The following is a 6,080-nucleotide window of genomic DNA, read 5'->3' on the forward strand; positions in this document are numbered from 1 at the left end:
GAGAAAAGTTGTGGACAGAAAACTGACTAAATTCTATTTAAAACTAAATGCTAACACCCTAAGCTAAATTTATGTGAAAATACTACAATAACAAGCTAAGTTCTTTTCCTTTGAAATCTCTATAAGAATTCATGCAAACTCATTTAAATAAGTATAGGATCGAGTAGAAATCACAAGAATCAATTTTATAAAAAATCGCATAGTTGGGCAAAAACCCTAGTTTCATAAAACCATAATAATCGAAAAATCAGTCTGAAGTTTTGGGCATAAGGGTGAATGAAACCCTTACTGAATACCCACATACCTGGAGAGGAAAACTACGGGGAAATCCTTTGGATTTTGGGGCTGAACTTGAAGGAGAGCTTTGCTTGTTTTGGAGAGAAAATTGTCGCCTTTTTCTCTCTTTTTTTTCTAAGTTTGATGATTTAAGGAGAATGAATATTTTAGGTAGTTTTTGACTAATTAATTATGCTTAGATGAAGTAAAACAATGTAGCTTAGGCCTTAAAATAGAAATGAAAAGTCTGGAATACCCCTAAGAAATTTAAAAGAACTCTGCTTCAAATCGTGACTCAGGGCTCACAACTTGGTTGACGGATGATTCGTGGTCCTACCCAGGGTCACTGGGTGCTTCACAGACGCCTTCACGGTTCGTGTGAAGCTTCACAAGCCGTCTAAGGTGTCATCTGGGTGACCCCTGCCAAGGCAGTCTTGGATGGTAACGATGCCCTTAACGGGTCGTGGACCCCTAAATGTACCGTCTATGGTGCCATGAAGGGTCTATGGTCCAATTTGAGTTTATGGACTTGCCCATTTTCCCTTTTTACCGCTTTCTCGAAGTCTTAGATGTTATAGGGAGGGAGAAGAAAATTATTGATATAAGAGAGCAAAAGGAAGCGAAAGGAAAATGTTAAGTCTACAGATTTATTAGTATAACTGATTATACAAATTATAAGGGATGCCAAAAAATATTTAGAATTTGATTATCTGTACGTTTAAATTTATTTAAAACATTAAATATGTTTTAAATAAGGTTTATACAGATGATAAAGAGTGACATAAAACATTCAGAATATGCTTATCTAGTTATTTTATTTTTTAGGTAAATGATTATTTTATCACCAAGGCAAATATTTACAATCAAACCAAAACCTTACAAAATGTCCTAACATATCTAACTACTTTACAATCAAACCAAAATCTAATTGCACCATTCCTCTAGCTAATTGCCTATTATTACATCCTCAATAGTGTATTGCTTATACTCTTTGTGACTTAGCTCATCCACATGTCTTTTCTTTTCTTGAAATACCTGTTGATTTCTTCCTTGTCACACAAAATACGCAAATTCACAGCAAAGAAAAAATGTTCAATTGACTTTGCACTTTTTCACATATGGGACAATTAGTGACATTTGTGATTTTCCATTTAGCAAACCTATCACATGTGTATAATCTTCCATTTACTATCCACTTGGAACATTCATAGTTGTTGCACACAATTCTTCTTCAAGGTTTTTTCTGAAAGTGGCCGCTCATTGTTACGTTGATATACCTTCTAAATAGAAAATGTCTTCATGTTCATGGTAACCTCATAGGTAAAGACAACTTGTTTTAGTGTCACCTTTGCTTTGAAGATTTTTATAATCAACCATAATACTTGAGTTGGATAAATATCCTAGATATGCCTATTTTTATATAAAAATATGCATGATCTTTTTGGGAATATAATGATGAAAGAGTTGGTTTGGTCCTTGTGGAATCAAACTTAATGGAAGATGAATTAATATAAGATTTGTTTAGGAAGATAATTAGTACAAAGTAAAAGGTCAAGATAGTACCTTGGTAGGTGAAATTTAGGTAAACCATAAATGGTTTCACATGTTTAACCTTGACATTTTTGACACATAGTGATGTCATGGAAGACATCAATAGGAAGAATTCATTCCAATAAATAGGTAGCTCTTAATTCATTTTCAAAACATCCTCTCACTTGCCTTCTCACCTTCTAAGGCATTTGATGTTCTCTCTTGTAGTATTTCACTTGTATTCTTTGTAGAGTGAAATAAATTATGGTGCAGTTGTTCTTTGGTAGACGTAGGATCATTTTGATCCGAACCACGTTAAATATTGTTGTTCTTCCTTGTTCTTTAATTTCACGTTTTCGCTAACAATTGATATCAGAGCCAATGTTCTGTTTGAGTATGCTCTGTGATTGCAGCACAGTCTGAACTTTCACATAAAAAAAGAATTACTTTGGTTTTCTGTAGTTCCAAATCCATTTTAGTAGAAGAGAAAGAACAAGTAACGATGAGTTCCATGAAGTTTTAAATTGATAGATTTAGTGGGCGCAACAACTTCAATATTTGGAAGATCCAGATGATGGCATTACTGCAGAGGGAAGGTTCAAACCATGCTATTGACGGAAAGTACCCCGATAAGATATCGGATTCCGACAAGGAAAAGATTGAAGGAGATGCATTGAGTGTAATTTAACTGTCCCTTGCACCTAACGTACTTTGTGAAGTGAGTACAAGTACCGAGGAGACGACCAAAGAGTTATGGAAAAGGCTGGAAATGCTTTACCAGGACCAGTCAGTGACAACAAGGATGTTGTTACAACGACTTCTTCACACATTTAAGATGGATTCAAGTACTTTGTTGTAGGACCATCTAGATGCGTTCAATAAACTTGTGATGGACTTACAGACTGTTGAAATTAAAAAGGATGAGGAGACGCTTACATGTGCTTTGCTATTTTCATTGACTTCAAAATATCGTGATATTGAGAATCCAATGATGTATAGAAAAACACCTATCACTCTTGAGAAAGTGCAGCAAACACTTAATTCTTGTGATGTGCGGATGCATTTTGAAGGAGACAAAGGTGTCGAAGCTAGTGGGCTCTTTGTAAGAGGTCGTATTAGCCAACATGGAAGCAAATCAAAGTACAGATCAAAGTCTCGTGTGAACAAGAAGAATGTGGAATGTTGGGGCAGTCACAAAAAGGGGCACTTTGAACGAGATTGCCCTATGTCAAAGTCCAAAGAAAAGGCGAGTGCATCCATTGTTGAGCAAGTACATGATTCTGATGATGATTATGTACTAACAACATCATGCAATAGTGGAGTCTATAACAACAAATGGGTCTTAGACTCTGGTTGTACTCTACATATGACATTCCGAAGAGATTGATTCAGCATATATGAAACAAGTAGAGGAACCGTATTAATGGGCAATAATGCAACTTGTAAAATAGTTGGCATTGGTTCAATACATGTTCGCTGCCAAGATGGAACCGTGAGGACTATTACAGAAGTCCTTCATGTTCCTGATCTGAAGAAAAAATTAATCTCCTTAGGTACTTTGGATAAACAAGGCTATAAGTACATGAGTGAAGGAGGAACTATGAAAGTGACTAAAGGGTCTTTAGTCATGTTGAAGGCCAAGCTTGAGGATGGCCTCTGCACACTTGCAGGAAGCACCATTATTGGCTCTTTAAATGCATCTATAGTGTAGTTATCTAATGATGACAATGCAAAATTATGGCACATGAAACTAAGTCATATGAGCGTACGCGGATTGGAGATGTTGAGCAACCGCAACCTTTTGAATGGTGAGTAGATCAACACACTTGAATTTTATAAGCACTGCGTCTTAGGTAAGCAGAGAAAGGTCAGCTTCAACATTGGCAAGCACAAGACGGGAGGGGTGCTAGACTACATCCATTTAGATTTATGGGGTCCCTCTAAACTTCCATCAAAGGGAGGAAAGATGTATCTTCTCACATTCATTGATGATTTTTCACGAAAAGTTTGGGTGCGTTTCTCGAAGGCAAAAGGTGATGCTTTTGAAGCATTTAAAGAGTGGAAGATTTTGGTTGAAAATCAAATGGAGAGAAAAATCAAGTATCTTCACATAGACAATGGCTTGGAGTTTTGTAGTGAAAAGTTCAATGATTTCTGCAAGGTTCATGGGAGTGCAAGACATAAAACGGTCAGGCACACACCATAGTAGAATGGAGTTGCCGAAAGAATGAACATAACTCTTCTTGAGAAAGCTCGATGTATGCTCTTACAAGACAAGATGTCCAAAGTATTTTGGGCTGAAGCAGTTCATACTGCTTCTCATATTGTCAATCGATCTCTAGCATCAACGATTTACTTTAAGACTCCAGAATGAGGTATGGTCAGGTGAACCCTCTAACTATTTATACTTGCGAGTATTTGGGTGTCCAACTTATTATCATGTTAATGAAGGAAAGCTTGAATCAAGGGCTAGGAATGCCATATTCATAGGGTATGTAGATGGAGTAAAAGGGTACAAACTTTGGTATTTGTCCTTACTTAAATTTGTAGTTAGTAGAGATGTTACCTTTTATGAATCCTCTATACTTGATCCTCGTAAAGTTTCTGTGGAGTTATCAAGAAATGAGAACAACGAGCAGGTGGAGCTACCGGTGGAGCTTACCAAGGAAAATGATCAAGAGACTCAAGTTGATAAGTCAAAAGATGCAGATCTTGAAGAACTTGCTGTCAAAGAACTATACACAATTGCGAAGGGAAGGGATAAAAGGCAAATACGGAAACCGAAACATCTTATAGAGTAAGAAAATCTGATTGCATATGCGTTTGTAGCTGCAGAAGAAGAGATTAAGGATCTCGAGCCCTCATCATATGTTGAAGCAACTTCTTGTAAGGATGCTGCACAATGACAGTTGGCCATGATGGAAGCGATTGAGTCTCTTCACAAAAATGAGACATGAGCCTTAGTTAAAAGGCCAAAGGGGAAGAGGACAGTTGGATGAAAAGAGGGTATTCCAGAAGTGGAAGATGCTAGGTTCAAGGTGAGATTGGTTGCAAAGGGTTTCAGCCAGAAGGAGGGAATTGACTACAATGAGATCTTCTCTCCAGTCATGAAACATAGTTCAATTCGCGTGCTACTAGCATTGGTTGCACAATTTGATTTAGAGCTTCAACAACTTGATGTCAAAACTGCTTTCTTACATGGTGATCTAGAAGTCAGCCTGAAGGTTTCCTAGCTGAAGGAAAAGAAGATCATGTATGCCAACTGAAGAAGTCTTGTATGGTTTGAAGCAATCCCCTAAACAGTGGTACACAAAGTTTGATGCATTTATGACTACACATGGATTTTCGAGGAATGCATTTGATAACTGTGTATCATAACAAGATGTATGGTAACTCTATGATTTATCTATTGTTGTATGTTGATGATATGCTTATTGTTGCTAACAACATCACATAAATAAATATTTTGAAGAAACTGTTGAACAAGGAATTTGACATGAAGGATTTGGGAGATGCAAAGAAACTCCTTGGAATGGAGATTTCATGAGAAGACGGTGTTGTACATCTTTCTCAGAAGAAGTACATCGAAAAGGTTCTGGAGAGATTTAATATGCATATCAGCAAGCGTATAAGTACACCGTTAGCTTCTCATTTCAAGCTTTCAGAGTTACAAATGCCCTAGTCTATGGGTGAGGTGGAGCATATGTCAAAGGTTCCTTATGCAAGCGCAGTTGGCAATATTATGTATGCTATGGTGTGCACACGTCCATATACTGCTCAATCTGTAAATGTGGTAAGAAGGTATATGGCAAATCCAGGAAAAAGGCATTGGGAAGCTGTTAAGTGGCTATTGAGATATCTCAAAGGAGCTCCTGATGCTGGCCTAACCTTTCGGAAAGGTGAAGGTATTTCAGTTCTAGGTTATGTAGATTCTAACTATGCAGGGGATCTTGATAGAAGGAGGTCCACAACTGGATACATCTTTACTTTCGTTGGCAGTGCCGTTAGTTGGAATCAACTTTACAAACGATTGTCGCTTTGTCTACAACAGAGGCAGAATATATGGCAGCAATGGAGGCAGTGAAAGAAGCTATCTGGTTGAAAGGTTTGGTGGCAGAATTGAGTTTGGTTCAGCTGGAATCAATTCTAAGATGTGATAGTCAAAGTGCTATTCATTTGATTAAAAAGATTTCATGAGCGCACCAAACACATTGATGTCAGATTTCATTTTATTTGAGATGTCGTTGAAGAGGGAGCTATCAAGGTTGAGAAGG

At 37.3% G+C, this 6,080-nt stretch overlaps 1 pseudogene; it reads left to right on the top strand.

The window, feature by feature from the left end:
- The first annotated feature begins 2,308 nt into the window (after positions 1–2,308).
- Positions 2,309–5,263, top strand: LOC125813122 (uncharacterized; annotated as a pseudogene).
- The last annotated feature ends 817 nt before the right edge of the window (positions 5,264–6,080 follow it).

Source organism: Solanum verrucosum, unplaced genomic scaffold (assembly GCF_900185275.1).
Source record: "Solanum verrucosum unplaced genomic scaffold, falcon-dt-bn FXZP01000746.1, whole genome shotgun sequence".
NCBI classification, from domain to species: Eukaryota; Viridiplantae; Streptophyta; class Magnoliopsida; order Solanales; family Solanaceae; genus Solanum; species Solanum verrucosum.